Source organism: Alligator sinensis, unplaced genomic scaffold (assembly GCF_000455745.1).
Source record: "Alligator sinensis unplaced genomic scaffold, ASM45574v1 scaffold66_1, whole genome shotgun sequence".
NCBI classification, from domain to species: domain Eukaryota; kingdom Metazoa; phylum Chordata; order Crocodylia; family Alligatoridae; genus Alligator; species Alligator sinensis.
The window spans coordinates 41297-60474 of NW_005842484.1; the positions used below are offsets into that span (position 1 = coordinate 41297).

The following is a 19178-nucleotide window of genomic DNA, read 5'->3' on the forward strand; positions in this document are numbered from 1 at the left end:
GTCCTATGCTTACAAGGTATGTTGAAAGTAATTTCCAGCTGTGACAAGATTAACAATTTCTACTGGCCTGGCCAGAGGAAGTCTTACATCTGTCTCATATGGTAGAGCTTCTGTATAAGAGCCACGAGGATCCCTGTGTAAAGAAGCACTGCGATAATGTCAGATGCACAAATAATGAATATAACAACAGGTGGACACTCCTCCAATTAGAGCATATGTGATGTACTTTCTGGCTACCAACTGCTTTACATAATGTAAAAGACAGTTGTCCAAATATTACAAAATGCTTCTTTGTGTTGTGTTTTTATGTCATCATGGTGCCAGAGTTGCAAATACAGATTTAGGAATCTTATTCTGTACTTGCAGCCAGAAGAATATGTAAACAACACGTGCCAAATGTCGATTTATTTGGGGGTTGAAAAGGCATTTAGCAATTACTACTGTTACTATCAGCCATCTGCCTTCCCACAGGTATACTGGCTGGGTGTTTGAAAAAACAAAAAAAGTCCTGCCCCAAAGAGCTTACTATCAAAAGACCCAAATCTGCCTTCCTCCTCTATGTAAACAGCTCCATTTCATTCAGGGCAGGAGTGTAACTAGGAGTGGTTGAATGAAGGCACTGGTGGCACTGGGCACTGATGTAGAGGGGGTGTCAGAATAGCGGTCACTGGGAAGCCAGTGTCATGGGAGCAGCAGCTATGGTATGGGGACACCACATCACAGCAACATGAACCAGAGGTGGGAAGGCTGTGTTTCAGCAGCTAGGATCTTTGAGTCCCTAAGCAGGTAAAATTCTGCCCCCTACCCCAGACATTGCTGCCCAAGATGCAAAACTTCCTAGTTATGCCCTTGTTCAGTGACATTCAATCGGGAATGTTTTTCCTTGAAGACCAGAGTATGCAAAACAACGTTTGACCTTCAATATATTGACCACTGTGCCATCCTTGCATACACTGAGGGAAACCTCCGAACAACACAGGATCTCTTTGTAGAAGCCCACCAGACTTTTGGGCCTCTCTCTCAACATCAAGACGACTGAAGTGCTCTATCACCCGCTCCAGGCTATGAATGTGACCCCCTCCCCAAATTACCATTGAGGGAAAGACCCAGGAGGTGGTTGAGCCCTGCCCCTACCTCAGTAGCCACCTCTCAGAAAGTGAACACTGACGAGGAGATCCAGCACAGGCCTCTGGCTGCTTTTCCTCTCCATCCAGGAAAAGCACAGACAATCTGCAGATGCTTCCTCAGCCTAATGAAGGGTGTTTATGCCTGAAAGCTTGCTAAGAAGAATTTTTCCCACTATTTGAGTTAGTCTAATAAAAGTTATCGGATTTACCCAAAGAACCTTGTCTGCCTATGTCCTTAGACCAGCATGGCTACAACCCACACCCTTGAATATGAAAGGCATATTTTGCATACTCTGGTAAGGGAAGTGGTGCTTGCTCCTACCCTGGGGGTCTTCAAAAGAAGTCTAGATAATCACCTAGCCGGGGTCATTTGACCCCAGCATTCTTTCCTGCCCAGGGCAGGGGGTCGGACTTGATGATCTGCTCAGCTCCCTTCCAACCCTACCAGCAATGAAACTATGAAACCCTTGGTAAACATTTAGGCCTTTTAATAAATCCAAATGATCAGTCTAAAGCTCATTGAATTCCATAGGCTGTTCATCAAAACTCAAATTCCACGATCATCCTAAACTTGGAAGTTCCATTAAAATTTTTCTAGTGAAGGACCTGCTGGATCAGGCCCTATGCGATTGTTTTACATTAATGACCCTAACAAGCTTGAAGAGTTTTTCTCTTTAAATTAAATAAGCGAGCCCACCATGTGAGTTTCCCCCAGGCTATCAGGCTCCATTTCTAATTGGCTCCAGTGTATTTATTGTGTTTAGCTTTGTGGTGTTTCTTGTGCCACTAAGGAAGTTAAATTGACTTAATTGCCTGTAATACAATATACACCCACAGGGTGGCCAGGCTAGTGATTTTATTAGTGCATATGACTTTTGTCATTGTGCATGATTTCTTCAATGGCAAAAATATATACCGATTCCAAAGACATCAGAGTTTTCATATCATATGAGGGAAACTTTTAGTTTAATAAATGTATGATACAAATGAGACAAAAAAATTTAAGTGGTACCCCAGTTTTCCATATCTATATGGGGACTGAATAGGAATGTGATTCACTGCTATGTATATCTTGTCACTGTGTAAAACAGGTCACTGTGTTATGGCATATGTCACCAAATGATGATTTTATTCATAGCCTTACCAGTTCTTTTCCTTGGCAAGTTCTTAGTCTTGCAAAGAAATACTAAGTACTAGTTGATTTTCTGTTGCAATTTACTTGGGAACCTGCTGCCAGCAGTCAGGGAGTTTGCTTATGTCTTCAGTCTCCCTACCTGGAATTAATTATTGAGGCAGAGTTGCTCCCTGGAAACTAGGCAGTTCTATTTGTGTTAAGATTCCTGAATGAGTTTGTCTTGCATGTGGTTCACAACTTCTTTTCTAGGACTGATCAAAAAGGCCAAAGGTCTGCCTGAATGTAAATGGCAGGTAGTTTAGTCATACCAATCTTTTTAATCAATGTCACACCAAACTGTGATGTGCTTAGCATCGTCTCTGACTGCTTTGACTCTCCAAACTTGGAGACCAGGTGCCCATCTATAGCTGGGTTACCCAGGCAGCCTTCAGCACAAGTCCAGAGCAAAGCTTGAACTCATGCCTCTGTAGTCATAGTAAGGTACTCTGACCCTCTGCTACTGCAGATGTATGAACACAGATAGTTGCAGAAGAACAAACACTACATTAATTAGTTTCAAATTTAGGCAGACATCTGGTCTGGTGTGTGTGTTGGGGTGTGTGCGAATTATTTAAAATTTTGAGTTAAAATGTTTCAGCCATTTCTAAACAGAGAGCAGGAAAAACCACTTTAATTCTTATTTAAAAAGGCTATGAGACAGCTTTTATATTTGAGTCCCTGATCTGTTTGGGGAAGAAACTTGACATTTGGATTATGTATGTCCAAACATTGTTGGATATCTACATTGATAGTAAGTGCACCCATGTGTACCACAACAGCATGTATGTTTATTAATATCTTTGCTGGAATCCATGACTTGTCACCTTGGGACTTTAGGGGTGTATGGAGCTCAGGAGATCAGGGTCGTATGGAGATTCTTCCAGCCATTTGGTGTTAATGTTGAGCCAAAAAAACAAAAAACCCCCAAAACAAAACCCTTCAAAACTACTCAAAACAGCTAAAAAATGTTAGGTTAAGATTTTCTTCCAACATTCCTAAATAAGTTATTTGTGGGCTGAGGCAAATCATAAATAGTTTTTAGGCTCTAAGGAGAATTTTGAGACTTAGAAGTATGTGGAAGCAGGGATGAATATGAAAGCCATATTTTGCCTACTTCTTGCCTAGTATTTTTAGTTATTTTTGTATGCTCAGAAGCAGAGAATTTAGGTTTTTTCTCTTATAGTAGGGACCTTTGTCATCATTATTTATAAACACGACTTTAAGGTGTCCCCGTGGTTCATACCATTAACACATAAGGCACCTGTAATTAGTCAGTTTTTTACCTTTAGGTAGGGCAAGGTTGATGCCATGTTTAATACAGTTCTTTATAAAATATAGGTACTGTAAGCCTAGTGAAGCAGATAGCTGATGCAGTAACAAAAGAAGCCCCACTTCACAAACTCTGGTTTTCCTAAGGTTTATTGTCATCTTGATTTGAGGGTGCACAGATTACATAAAGATAGAACCAAACACAAGTCCCACCTCACCAGCACACCAGCTCTGACTTCTTCCAGGTTCATTCCAGGAAGAACAGGGCCAAGCATACCTCCCCCATGCTTCACCCACCTGTGCCTGTAGGTATGCCTCAGATCTGGGAATGTGTCCAGTGGCCACTCTCATGGCTCAGTGAATTCAAACAGCTTGTTGCGGTGTGCCCAGATGATTCTGACCAGGGGCATGCTTGGGGCACAGACCATGCATGCCAGGGGCTCTGCCCTGGGACAGGGGGAGCATCATCAGCTCCATATCCCAGCTGGGCAGGAGTCCCTCACCCCCTTGCCCTGGGTGCTCTGGTCCCAGCAGCAATGGAGCAAACTGTCTGACCTATAGGGAAGAGAAGTGGGGGAGTTGGTCTGGAGCTATCATGGCAGCTTCTGGCAGAAACCAGCCCTGGGCTGGCTTGGGTAGGGGGTGGGGAAGGCAGGCTACCTATGGTGAGTGGCAAGTAGTTCACCTCTTGCCACTGTGGAAGTGGGGATGGAGGGCTTGGTGGGCAGCTGCCTGTGGAAGGGCTTTCCCAGCCAACTTACCATGGTCCCTGGGCACCTGTTTGCACATGACTCCTGATCTGAGGCCAGGCGGTGTGCAGCCCCTCAGTACAGTGCATGTTATCTCTAAAATGTTGCAAACTCTCACAAAGCCTCTCTGTCCTTGCTCTTCAGGTCCAGCAACTGCACGCAGAGGAGAACCACCAGCTGCTGGTAGAGATGGGGCTGCAAGGTCACCATCACTATCAGCATGTGTCGCCCCCACCAGCACCAGACCCAGGACCAGATCCTGCTGTTGGATTGGCTGGTCAGAGTGGTAGAGAAGCAGCTCGTGGACTCTCGGGCCTGGTGAGCCCAGGACCTGGCGAGGGAGCAGGAGAGGGATCGGGTGTACTTAACCTTTGAGGAGAGGCATACTGCCCTCCTGGAGAGGCTGTTGGAGGCCAAGGACTGGTAGATTGCCATGGTGGTCTGAGTGTTGGAGGTGACTAAGGAGCACTGCCAGGTCTTTGACATCATCCTGGCCCGTGTGGTCAACTTTGTGCTGCCTGATGTCCAGCCCCATCAGGCCCCTGGCAGCTGCCTGCAGCCCAGCTCCAAGCCCCCGCAGTGGGCTTGGGCAGAGGTACAGTGCCATCTGTACCAGACAGGGCTCTCTGCTGCCTCCTTCCCTAGTGGTCTGTGTCTGGCCTTCTGTGTCTGGCCCCCTGCCTATGCTGTCACCCACTGCTCACCCCCCTCTATGCGGCCCCTGAGTAGGAGCTGGCTGCAGCTGGGCCAGTTCTGCACATGCGATCTGCTGGCCCCACCCTGTGGAGGACGGGGAGCATGCTGAGCCAGTCAGACAATGCCCAGCTTTACCCTTGGGGCCAGCTCCCAGCCTGCCAAGCTCACTGCATTGTTCACACCCACAGTCGTGTTGCTAGAGGCTGAGTGCCTCTCCCTGGGATCCATGTTGTGGCACCTCCACCTCATTGTTCCTCCTGTCAGTTCACAAACCAGACACTATATACAGTTGCATGGGAAGTGGGTCCTTTATTGGTGGTACATGTTGGGGTTAGGGAAGGGTGTGTTGTTGGGAGGGAGTGAGTCTGTTGATGTATGGTGGAGGGAAATAAAGTTAGGTGTTTCCTGCAAACTGTCCATAGTGCATGTGTTCTTGGGGTTGTCCTGTGGGCCTGGGGTCCATGGGTGGCTGCCCAGGTGCCCTACTGCAGGGAGTTGAGGAAGAGATAGTCATAGTGCCCTGGCTGCCCCTGCCAAGGGGACAGGAAGGAGTGTCCATGGTGCACTGGGCCTAGAAGAACATCCCCTGCCAGCCTGAGTGTGCCCCTGGAACCCACTGCCAGCCCAGGGCTGGCACCCGGGCAGCTGCAGCTGGAGCTCCTCCTGACTGCTGCACGGGGTCAGAGCAGGACAAGAGCAGTCTTGGACCTGACTGCTTCTATTGGGTGCAAATCTGTGCCCAACAGGTTGCATGTGTAGATGCATTCCAGGGCAAAGTTTAATGTGCTTGAATTTACTGTGCAGTAACATTCACGTGCATTAATTGCACTTTAGGTGCACCCACTGGGTGCATCTACATGTGCGCTTTCCTGCAGAGCTGACTAATTAGCTTTGCAGTAAAGTATCACAGTCTACATGTGCACCTGTATTATGGCTCAGTAAACTAATTAACTCCTCTGTAGGATAGTAGTGCTCAGGACAAATACTATCCTATAATGGAGTAATTACGTGTGCTCAAATGCACATGTAGACTGGGACCAGGGCTGGCTGGGGCATAAGGGTGCTGTCTACTGCCTAGCTGCATACTGTAACATCCCCATGCCCCAGCCAGCCTTTTTGCTGCCCAGTGCTGTCACATGGAGCCTAGGGCTGTGTTTACTCAGGTGCATTAGTAGCATGTGTAAATGCACCCACTGATGATTACCATATGGTTGTTTAGGTAGTTTGTAACCTAATGGATATCAGGTGGGGAAAGAAATTTACTTTTCTGTGAAAATATATCAGATACCATTTTTATTGGTATAATTTTGTTTTATTTTTTCCTTTCAGTTCAGATAACAGTGAACATGGCTTTAGTACAGTTTGACAGACATATTTTATTCCTTGTTTAATTAGAAAGTTTGTGAGAAATTAAACAGAAAAACAGCAACAATTTCATGCAAAGAAGCGATGACACATGCCTTGACTCATTCTTACACAGGGCTGCTTTGCCCAAGGCATGATATGTCCCTGAACTTGGGCAGGAAGTATTTCAGTTGAGCCAGAACTTCAAAGTAAAAAAAAAAAAAAAAAAAAAAAAATGTTTACTCTTCTGGATCAATTGCTGATCTCTTTCCTTGTCTCATACAGTAACTGTTGGTCCCCTGGTCCTACTTTGCAGGCAACTTTTGATGGTAGAGTTTCTATTAGTGGGATGTACTCTAAGTATCCCAAAAGAGATCATTAGGTATCTCTGCATGCTTTGTGTCTGGGCTAATCCTCTTTAACGAACAGAATAAAATGGTGACTTTTTAAAAATGATATTGTCAGATTTCAGTTTCAAACATAAAACTGGATGCTTCATAGTCTAAGTTTTGGCTGCTGCTTTTTTTGGGGGCGCGGGGAGTGTTCCTTTTCTAATCTTACAAAAGTCTATGAAAGGAGACCACACCATTTCAAAGTCTGCTGCTTTAGTCTGGAAGTAGCATGCACCCTTCTTTAACTGAATCAAATTCTATATAGCAATACATCTGTGTTGAAATGTGGGAGGTCTTAATGTGGTACATTTTGTTATTTTATTTCTTGGGGGCAATATGTCTTATGGCAACTAGCAGGCTTATTTTTTAATGTATTTTGTCAGGCCCTTTATTAAAATGTTGGATATCTACATCTATAGTAACTGCACCCATGTGTACCACAACCACATGTATGCGTATTAATGATTTTCCTGGAATCAGTCCTGTTATGTTGGGAACTTAGGGGTGTATGGAGATCGGAACAGCAGGCCATTGAGCTTGCTTCTTTCACATTTCTGGCTATACCTGAACTTTACTACACACTAGGGCGTGATTCACTGGTGTTCACTAGAGGATGGGGCCCAGATTATGTATTTTATGGGTGGAGTAATGTAGATTCTCCTGTGTGATGATTATCGTATTGTTCAGAGCACAGAGCATATATTTATCAGAAGAAACCTTTGTTGTAATGGTGGGATAGGATCTTTCAATAGTTATCTGTTGTTTATGTTGCTTTTTGTCACTCAGTATCACAGTGAGCATACTGCAATGTGCATTTTAGGTAAGATCAATAAGCCAGTCACATAGTACAGTTATCTTATAGAGGCATATCTTTCATGCAAGGGTGACTCACATTTTCAGCTTGTGAAATATGGTCAGGTTATAAAATCCTATGACATTTTTATTCAAAGCCTTTCACATTTTACAGTTGCCATCTAGAGTCTCAGGGCTGCAAACTAATACCAGGCAGCTACTTTATGGGCCTTTTAATGGTCCTCAGGGAGGAAGCAACTGTTTTGTTTCATATCAAGGCTGGAAGTATTGACATTAACATTTTGATATCACTTTGATTACATTTAAGTTAATAACATCAGGATAAAATGGTTGTTTCTATGAACTCAGGGGAATGCTGATTGATTCAATGGTCCAAACTCTTTATCTTGTTTACACCAGAGAAATCCCAGAATAATTACTGAGATGAGCGGAGATGATCAGGATGTACAGCATATAACTAGGAGAAGAACAGCCTCATTACGAAAGCTTCTTGAAAGTAAAAAAAATTGCCTCCATTTCAACTTTCCATAAATAATGGAAGCAAGGAAGGTGAAGTGAGAAGTGTTGGAAGTAAATATGCCTCAAATACCATGCATTTCAGTTACAATGTTTGCCAAGCCAGTTAGAAATGTAAAATGACCCAAATTTACAACAGTATGAAAACACAATTCCTGATAATGACCAACAAAAAAATGCCACGGCTCTTTCAAACATAAAAAGTACTGGGACTGTAGGGATGCCCAGAGGCTGTGATTTTCTTCAAAGGACATCATAATGCCATGCAACCAGAGGTCAGAAAAATTGAGACTGTCAGAACAGAGCCTAAAGTAGCTCTAGCCAAACATAACTGCTGCTGTCAAAGATAAGATATTTAAGATAGTTAAATACATGAAACCTGCAGTAATTGGAGGAAACCACATGTAAAAGCCTAAATTAAACCACATGAGATTCTTGATTGCATTTAGTCCAAGATTGACACATTCTGTTGTTGTTTTCTTAATTAAGCAGGAAAGATGCATTGAATTAGTGGAATACTACCTATTTCTTTAAAATTAGCCCATTCTAATCACATTAAGCTGCAGCTTCTTTGTCATAGGGTTTAGTAGGGTGCTGCAGTCTTGAAACTGGAACAAACCCCCAAATCATATACAAAAAACTAAAACATCTACTATAAATTATTTTAATTTTATTTAAAAATATTTTTGTACTGATTTGTGTTTGCAAAGTGTATCTAGAAGTGATTGCATCATAGCTCAAAATACAGTCCTACTGTATATTGTGTGTGGGTGGTAAGCTGGTGTATGTGGGGGTGTGTGTGCGGTGGGCAGTGGGTATGGTGTGGGTGTGGAGGGTTGTGGGGTATGTGGTTGGTGTCTGAGCTGTGGGAGGGTGTGGGATTATGGTGGGTGGGGTGGGAGACAAAGAGAGAGAGAGAGAGACGGGCCCGGGCTTCTGGGTCCATTGTGTGCAGTTCTCACCTACTGTGTGCGAGCCTCATGGTGCAGCCAGGCAGACCCCACGCCCAGGCTCCGTACTTTTGCCACCCCACCCTGGGTCCCTGCCAGCCCCAGGGCACCGGCACAGGATCCGCACTCCCACCCACCTACACCAGTCCCCTGCCATTTCCCTACTTTCCCTCTTGCTTGCCTGCCCACCACTGCTGCCCCCACTTCCCAGCTGCCACCCCCACCACTCCCAGGGTCCCTGCTACTCCCCATGCTGCTGCTGCTTTCTGTGGCCTGCACTGCTCCCTGTGCCATTACTGTTCCCTGCTGCTCCCCATGCTGCCCATTTCCCAAGGCACCTGCTGCTCTCTGTAACACTGCTGCTTCCCACAGCCACCCTGCCATCCCCACTTCCCTCTGCCCCTCTCCTGCTGCTTCTTCCTCTGGCTTCAACCCAGCCCAGTCAGCCCCACACAGCTCCCAGATGCTGGGAGGATCACAGCAGTTTCCTCACCTTCCTCCATCTGATCTTATCTTACTTTCCATTCAGATGGAGGGAGGCAGGGAACAACTCCAGGGTCACAAGGCCCAAAGCCACAGAGGCTTCAGGTTGGGGGCTGGAGGTGGGAGGAGGGTGAGGGGTGGGAGCAGGGTGGAGCTGGGCAGGTCTTGCTGCTCGGCTGCTGGGTCCTGCCACCAGCTTCCCCTTGGTCCTGCTGCCACTGGCTGGCCTGCCACCTTTGCCCTGCCTGTCATCTTTGACAGGCAGCCACGGGCAAATAAAAAATAATTTTCTAATTTTTTTAAGGGCTCTGTAGGCTGGATAGAATGGCCTGGTGGGTCAGATCCAGCCCACAGGCAGTATTTTACCCACCCCTGCTTTAGAGGGAGAGCACTGAACTGGATAAATCTAGAATGATCTATACCCTATTCATGCCCTCCCTGGCCTCCACCATTAATTTAGAGATGCCAGAGGATACATCTCCAACTATTCTGTTCAACAGCTATTAACAGATCCATCATCCATGGATTTATCCAGTCCCTTTTTGAACTTGACTATGCTATCTGCTTTTACAACCTCTAGTGATAATTAATTCTACAAGTTAATTATGCACTGCATAAAAAAGTAATTTCTCTCTTTAGTTTTAAACCTATCTTCTACTAATTTTAGTAGGTGCCCCCTGTTCTAGAATTCTGAGACTTGTTGAACAACATTTCCCTGTTTACTTTGTCCACACCCTTCATGTTTTTATTGACCTCTTTCATATTGCTCTTCAGCCTTCTCCTGTCCAAACTGAAGAGTCCAAGAATTTTTAGTCTCTCCTTGTATGGTAACTGCTCCATACCCCTGTCCTTCTCTGTATCTTTACCAGTTCTACTGCATCCTTTTTGGTGTGGAGACCAAAACTGTACAGAGCATTCAATATGTGGCATGTTGAGGTTCTCTGTTTTGTTTTCAATCCCATTCTTAATGATGCCCAACATTTTATTGGCTTTTCTGGTCACTGCTGCACATTGAGCTGATATTTTTAGAGGCCTGTCTATGACTCCAAGATCTCATTCCTGAGTCATAACAGCTAGTTCAGAACCCAGTGTTGTGTATGCACAATTGAGGTTATTTTTCTTTAGGTGCATTACCTCGCACTTGTCTACATGGAAGTTCATCTGCCAGTTTTTTGCCCACTCATTTAGCTTCCTGAGATCTTTCTGCAGTTCCTTTCCATCAGCTTGGGATTTAACTACCTGAAATATGCAAAGTTTCTATAGGCACTTGCTGAGTTTTTAGAAATGCCCATTTCATTGTGACATTGATATGCAAACTTTAATTTTAGTGAAGTTTCAATTCATGATCTCACTGCTCCTTTCACAGTTTTGTTTACCCCTGCCAATTTGAATTTGTGAAAGACATTCATATAGAAGCTTTTATTTATATACTATATTCTTTGTTTGTTTTAAATACATTTTCTTTCTGATTTTAACATCTGTTTTAAGTCTAAAAAAGCTACTCAGCTATGTGCCTTGCAGTGTTGCTGTCAAGTTATTTCCATGTTAGTTTTATAAAAGACAGTGTATATGTATAACTATATAGACAAATACCCATGATAATTTCATACAAACAAAGCAGAAGTGTTATGAAATTTTCTAAGGCAGGGTCTTACTCATTGAATCACTATGACGGAGACACATTTTTTAGTAAGGAAGAAAACACTTGTGCAAGTGGTCAGCTGACCTGTCTTATTAAAAAGGAGAAACATTTCCTAACATGTACCATACGGGCATGAGGAAACATCCTATTCAGACCATAAAGGGACATGTCTAACAAAGATCAAAGGGTTTTCCCAGACTATTTCCTCTGTGACTTGCTCTCCAGATCTAGTAATGTTTCTTATTAGCTGCCATTGTCTCATTTCTGTTTGGCAATGGTTGGAAGGACTGAAATTTAGCTTGGCATAGAGGGAATTAAGCCCATTTAGTTGAATAAATAATTTAAATTGCACATTTCCTATATTTCCCAGATTTCAAAAGCTCGTGTTGGCCTGGGACTGAAAAATCTGACTACCTCTAGGCTCCATCAAAATACTTGAGAGCAACTGTATAGCTAAACAAGAAAATGTACCTAAAAGGACTTTCTATTTAAATTTGAAAAATATATTTTTGTTTTCACTGCTTTGGAATATGCTATTATTATATGCCTTTGACTAAGAAATGCTAATGGTGATTATTGAAGTGATTGCTTTGTACTGTGCTTTTGGATTGGGGCAGCACAAGGACTCAGAAGACCTCCCTTCTACCAGCCTGCATTCTGGGAGCAGCAGCAGAATTAAAAATGATGACAAGGAGATAGTGACAGAAGGCAGAGCCCAGTCACATTGTACTTGAGCTGCTGCTACCAACAAGAATGGTAACATCTCTCACTTTTGGGTCACTGTAAAACTATAAAGTCATCTTTACAGGCTTGGCCATGCCTCTTTAGAATTAAAGACCCAGGGCTGGACCCCATTCCACTTATTAGGTGTTTAAGCAAACTTAGGTGCCTAAGCATTATTCTATTCCCCCCTGTTATGGACGTGCTCGTATTTTGTATTAACAATGTTTCAGGGACTTGAGCAAGGTAGAATAGGATGGTCCATAGGCACCTAAGTCCAGTGCCATGCCTAATAGGTAGATTAGAATCTGGCCCTGGTTTGTAAAGAATTTCTTCCTAGGTATTTTTTCAATGGAGAGGAGGTGTGTCCTCTTCCCACCCTCTGTCTGGTATATTGTACTTCAGTACATTGAGAGGCAGAGATAAGACTCCATTCCACTGTTTGGCCTATGACTTGGATGAGACATTGCCGCTGTGGAGGCAGTTCTGGTCCTCACCCCTCCTGCAGTTACCCATGGTATGGGTTGCTGGCTCCAGCGTCACTATAATTATTTGCACCTGTTATTTATTGGCATGAAAACAGAGACCAGCTTTTAAAAATCTGGCCCTAACTTCACAAGCTGGCTATCATAGGCATATATTGTTGGATTTGAACAGATCCCAATAGCAAAATAAAGCAGTCTTTCCTGCCCAAGTGCAGCGGGGCTGGACCCGATGATCTTGTAAGGTCCTTTCCAGCCCCTAACATCTATGAACCTATGAAACTTTTTTCAATATATCCTGGAACAGTATTTTCACTTTTCCCTCTTTTATTTTCCTGGTATTTTATACCCAGCCTTGCCAGAAATACATCCTACATTTTAAAACATATTTCAAAACAACTTACAGTGCTGCACCTACAAAATGGAAGACATAAAATCATGACTGTCAGGGTAAAGAGGATGGGATATATTCCATTAGGTACTATAATAATGCATGCCCACCTTCCCAGTTTTCAGCTTATGACATACAAAATAAAAGCTACAAACACTGGCCCACTTCACACATCTGTCACTTGTCCTTAAAAATATATGGATATATAATCTCTCAGAAGTAGCAGGGCTGTCTCATTTTCTTTCTTCAGGCCAACCAGTAAAGGATGAGATCACCACTATTTGATAAAGATTTGAGCTGGGCAATCCAACATAGGCTAGAGACACTATATTGCAACAGGCCATCCATTACAGGGGTGTTAAAGATACAGCCTATGGTCCATTGCGTGTGGTACACAGAGCATGGGTTGCACATAGTGTGGAGCTTTTCTGGGGTGTACACTGCACCAAACCTGCCCTGAACATTGGATCTGGGGCCAGTCTGGATTGGACCCAGGGATGGACTGAGCCACCCATGCCAGATTCAATGTGCAGGTCCGGTTTGGCATGGGTGCTGCAGGTAGTGTGTGCCTTGGTATGGCCTGGTACACTGTGTGCTGTGTTGGGTTGGAGCCAGTGCACAGTATAGTAGTATGTGGGGCCAGGATGGGGGCTACTGGATCCAGGGTCAGTCTATAGGCTCAATATAAGCCCAATCCAGTGTCTGAGGCCTGTCCAACACAGGCGCCACATGCAGTGTGCCCTAAATTGGGGTTGCAAGCTATGTGTGTCATGTGCCCTGGACTAGCCTCCTGTGTCACCTGTGATATGGGGTGTTGGGGCTGGGGTAGGAGTGCGCTGCATGCAGCACATGGAGTGTTGGGGCTGGAGCTGGTATGTATGCAACAAGCAAACAAGCAATGCTCACAATGGACCAGCCTTGTGGGCTGGATCTGGTATGTGGGGCTAGTCTGTGGGCCTGATCTAGCCCACAGAGTCTTACAAGGCCACATGAGGTTGATACCCTTGGTGTATTGGGGCAGTTGTGCTTTTATGACTTCTGAAGTCATGCTTCTGAAATGAAGAGGAAGAGGAAGAACACAGGACAACTCAAAAGAGAGTGATTGGTTAGGATCATGATCTGCCTAAACAACACAGAAAAGAATTGTAGATTAAGCACTAATCAGAGGTGGCCAGTAATATGTGTTCCTGAAAAACGAGCTCCAGTTCACTAAAAATAAGTGACTCCCAGATATTCCATACAAATATATTCTCTCCTAACTGAATGTCACAAGGATAGTTCCTCCTGTAATTCATCAGAGCATATATCTTGGAAGGAGATGTAACAGGTCAATTTCACTCAAAACCTTGATAAAAATGCTAGGGTAACTTTAGCAATTCACAGCCTAGAGCCCAAAACACTTGAATGGAGGGGACTGAGAGTACTAAGAAAAGTTGGCTACTAAAGGATCATTCTGATAACTTCAAAACACCTAACAAAAGGTCTGAGCAACATTTTCCGCCTTCCTCTTTCAAAGGAAAACCCTGAGGCCGTGTCTCATGTATCTCCCCACTCTTTAAAACGGTGGCAGGGTCACTTGAACTAAAGTTCGTTTAAGAAGCAGCTTCCATGCTTGTGTACAGGCACACTTTGTTTCAATTTGCAGTAGTAAGTAGAACTGGGAAGTAACTACAATCAAAGCTGGTGTTTATGGCTAAATGTGTATCTGATGATAAGTGTCATACACTTTTTTCTCTTGGGTAATGACCCAATTAGTTTCTCACTTGCTCCTTAATTAATAAAGAGGTGTGAATGTGTAGGCTCCACTGCATATACCCACAAAATCACATAGCTGGTCTTTGTGAATGACTGATTATACTTGCATGTTGTAAAACAGCTTTGAGCTAGAAAACTTCTATTGTCAAAAGGAAGTGTGAAAAGGTTTATGACTATGCAATCATTTGTTTTATTGCAAGTGATGCTTCTTACATGCTGTGCTGGCTGCATAACTAGATATAGAGATATCTAAAAGAATTAAATATTTAAAATTATATGAAAGTTATCCTTACTAATTTTTGTGTGTAAGATATATGCTAGTTCAGAGGCCAGGATTTTATTTTTTATTGTCCTACTACCCTGCATGGATCTGGATGTGGATGTTTCAACAAGTTTACTGGGAATTGCAGAAGATGATTTTAGCAAACTGAGATTTGAGTAAATAGTTTATTGAATTAGGTCCTGAGACTAGCAGATTAATTTTACCTTTGTGTCAAATGCCTTTTAGTCAATACAGGAGATTTGAGATGACTGATATTTAAAAGTGCCTATATTTGGGAATTTATAGTTACAGTTATTTTCTCAAATTCTAAAATGGGTAAAATATCACTGAGAAAATTTGAGTTATTTAATTAATTTGTCATACTTTTGTTTTTTTTATGTTCTTTAGAAATTTTAAAATATTTTTGTATTGATTTAAAAATTAATATACAGGTAGTTTATGCTATTAATACATATTAGCATAATAATAGGAGTTCCCCTTTTCTGTGAATATTCTGCATTGGTTACTACTTGTTAGCAATAATCAATACAATTTCTACAATACTGAAAAAAATGACAAGTCTTTTGCTGTTGTTGAGAAACAGGATTTATCCAAATGAGTGAGAAATGTAGCTTGGTTCATTAAGTCTAGTTAACCATTTTTTCTTTAAATCTTCAGCACTCTTGCATGAGCATGTTTCCTTGTTACTCTTCACAAGTATTCTCTAGTGAGCTATATACTAAGAACTTGTTTGTGACACTTCTCTGGCTACATCTCTGCAAATAGACTTAGAGCCTACATGAAAAAGCATCTGAATACTTCCAGGGCAATAGGTCAAGCACCATAAGTTGTGGACTTTTGATCCAAGAGCACAATTTGGGTTTGACAGTTCATGCACTGCATTCCAGAAGGATTCTTTGCAGATGTTGCTCTGGTGTTTATGACATAATATCTCTTCCCAATACAGTTAGATAACTGAAAGTGACCATCAAGAAGGGGAAAGAGGGAAGTAGAGCACTTACATGTGTGATTTCATGAGGGAGGTAAGTCAGCCATCACATGGAGAAATTTGGCCAAATAATACACATTAAACCTGCCTGTGTCTCAGTACTATCCCACAAGGACCCATATGCAGATGTTACTAGGGCATTTACAATATGAAATCCCTTCTTAAAGAACTAAATCAAAGCTGGGCCACTGAGACCCATGAAGCTCAAGTTCTTTGTGGCAGTTTCCTTGAGCAATTTTTATAAACACTTCCTAAACACTTTACGAGCTATGAAAACAGTTGGGGAAACTGTGCAGCCACATAAAGGTCACATGCTAAGTACGTTGCTGGAAAATGTTCAGTAAGCATCAGGAACCGGCAGTTCTCTGACAAATGTTGTGGACCTATGACAAGCCCCAACATTCACATCACTTTCCTGTTTAACCAATTATAACAACGCAAATGTCTCTCTTAGAGTTTATAATGCTTTATTGCTTTCCATAGTAAATGTGTTTCACTCACCAAACACTTATCTGAATTTCACATTCTCTTAATTTAGTGCCATAAATCATATTGCTGGTGGGTTCGAGTTCATAGATTCACGCTCTGGCTAATATGTGGCCCAGATTATGGATAAATAGTTTATACAATATTTTTTTAAAGAAATGTCATTTGTTGCATTAACTGATTTATGTTTGCAATTTTTGTAAATGCCATTAATTACATCATGGTCTCCTACTCTTGAGTTCCTGGAGTTTTTGCTTTTTGGGTTGTGTATGAGTGCCCTTTCACATAGCTATCTGAAAGGGAAGACATGCCTAACAGTATGTAAGGTATACATAGCAGACTGACTGAGATCCAAAATTAACTGGACTGGTTACAACTCAGAGAAGGCCTAATCCTGCAAGGTGATGCATTTCTCTTCTAAATTGTGGAATGCCCTCAGCTTCACACAGGCTACTAGTAGTGGAAGTGTTCGGCACTCCACAAAATGCCCTCAGTGCCAAGTAAGATTGGTCCCAGGGTTCGGGCTACATTCAATTTTAAAGTTTCCCTGACTGCTGCTAACTCAGATCCTCTTCCCCGCTTACAACTTCCACCTGCTTTTCTCTGTTGAAGAGAAAATTTTTATAGTTGCCCTTTTACTGATGACCTAGCCCCTTTAGAAAGGTCAATCTAACTAATTTATGAATAAAACAGTGGGTTAGCAAACTGGATTGGGAATAAGGGCACATCCAGGATTTTGTTAATAGAAGTGCAGCAGCAGTAACTGGCCCTTACTTCCAGCTTCCCTACCTCCTATAAGGGTGGCAGGCAGACTGCCTTGCAAGAGAAACACTTGAGGACTTTTTAAAGTCCCTAATCAGGTCAGATTCATAGTATCCCTGTCTTCTTGGAACACAGCTGGGGTGGATTCATGAGGGTGTGATGATACAGTTGCACTCCCCTTTGATTCCTGCTCCACCCAAACTTTAAAACCAATTACCTGGGAAAAGCAGCCACTTTTCTATTCAGGCAGTATGAGACAGTTGATTAATTTCATGGCTCGTTTTCATCTCCCTGGTTCCTGTTATGCTCTCTCCACAGGTATTAACTGTCCTCTCTCCTTTTTAATGGTCTTGATATTCCACTATTCAAGCTGTCCTTTCTTTTGCAATTCTGCTATCTGTTAGCCATTTCTGGTCATTCTCTCTTCTATTTCATAGCCCTGCAGACTGTTTTTAGCTTGAGCCTAATTGCCTAAAACCTTCACTCAGATGTGGCGGTAACATTAACTCAGGTGTAGAAATGACTGACAGTCAAGTACTGGAGGCATTGTCAAGATTCTCAAGAAGCCTAGATTTTGTTTTATGTCTCTGAATGAGATGGACATTTAACTTTAATGACTATAGGACTAATAAAACAATACCTTTTGACTTTTTAATTTTTTTTGCCGTGCTTGTTGTGGTTTTCTTAAACTTTATATATGATCTAGCAAAACGGTGCACATTCCAATAGTTATATTGATATAGCGCTTGCCCCTCGCATATTACTTAAGCATCTAGTTGTTCTTTAACCAAAGAAAAATAAAGGTTGTGTCATATGTGATGTGCCACGTCATCTGTATCCCCCTTAAAAAGTGGAGCCCCTTAATCCTAGAGCTGCCCATGAGCAGAGCCCAGCTGCAATGGGAAGAAGCAACTCTGAAGCTGCTCTGGCCCCAAGGCAGCCAGGGACAGCAGCGTTGGTTGGTGGGGAGGAGGGCGGGAGGTTCTTACTTGCTTTGGGACCTAAAAAAGTGCCTGACTACTACTCCTGTGGTGAGGACTGAAGGGAGTGGCGTCTGCACTACTGCACTCCCTCTGAATCTTCCCCTTAGTGGGATCAATGAAATACAGCACACCAGCTTACTTACAGGAACATGAATACTAAGAAAGAGCTTTCCAGCTTGGCTATCTTCAGATTCTGTTACCCACTTTGTCTTCACTAGTCATCTAGGTGGCTTGCATGTTGGCAGCTGGGGGCAGGAGGGGATGGAAGAATATGATCCTGTTACAATGGCTGATGAGTTTTGTGGTTTTGAGTCAAACTGATCTGTTTAGTGGATGAATAAAATAAGCAATAGGGTTATGTTGGCAGACAACAGACTAATGAGGATACTAACTTGCCTAAAAAGGGATCCTCTTGCCAAATAAGCTAGAGTGTTAATTCTAAAGATAGTAGCAATTCTTTACTAACTTTTGGTACAGACACTCTTATTTTTCACAAGTATCTTTGGGTGGTTTATCTTAATTCATGTCCGAAGCAGCTAGTCTATCTTATTTGCCTATGAAGACAAGTCCTAACAACCAGTGTCAAAGACAGGATAGTTTCAAGAGACATTGAGGAGTAATTATAACCAAAGGTAAATGCAGCCCAGTTAAAGAAGAAGCTTAGACATTGCTATTGCCAAACAAATATATAAGGACCAAGGAATACAGTAGTTACAGAAATAAAGAGTATTATGATATTTTTATCTCAAAACTGTCAACTTTCATCAGACTTAATAGAAAATATTTGTGAGGTATAGAAATGTAAATTTAATATTCTGGTCCTCTTAAAACTTCTCTTCTATTTCTTGTAAAGGGTTTATTACTATTAATATTGATACTATATAGACGGTAATATAGCAATAAAATGAGGAGAAACTAATAAACAGAATCAGTAAAATAGCACAAAAGACAGGCTGAAATTCTAGAAAATTGAACTCCCCTAAACACCTTGTAGGATTACACTCCAATATGTAGGTGTCACAAAAGGCAGTTTGTAGTGGGTTTTAAAGATGGGGTAGGATTTTCAAAGACACTTGATTGACTTAAGAGTACAAATCGTATCCTACCCATGATTTTATGTTGAAAGTTTTCCTTAAATATGAGAAATGGTCTTGTCACAGCCGTTTCTCTTTC

The 19178-nt window shown here is 42.5% G+C and overlaps 1 long non-coding RNA gene across 2 annotated transcripts in view; it reads left to right on the top strand.

Annotated features, from left to right (window-relative positions):
* Positions 1-4662, top strand: part of LOC102383640 — a 24948-nt gene extending 20286 nt beyond the window's left edge. For both annotated transcript variants that reach the window (XR_324695.2, XR_324694.2), the window contains exon 3: positions 4464-4662. This is a non-coding gene — a long non-coding RNA (uncharacterized LOC102383640). The remainder of the gene's footprint in view (positions 1-4463) is intronic.
* The last annotated feature ends 14516 nt before the right edge of the window (positions 4663-19178 follow it).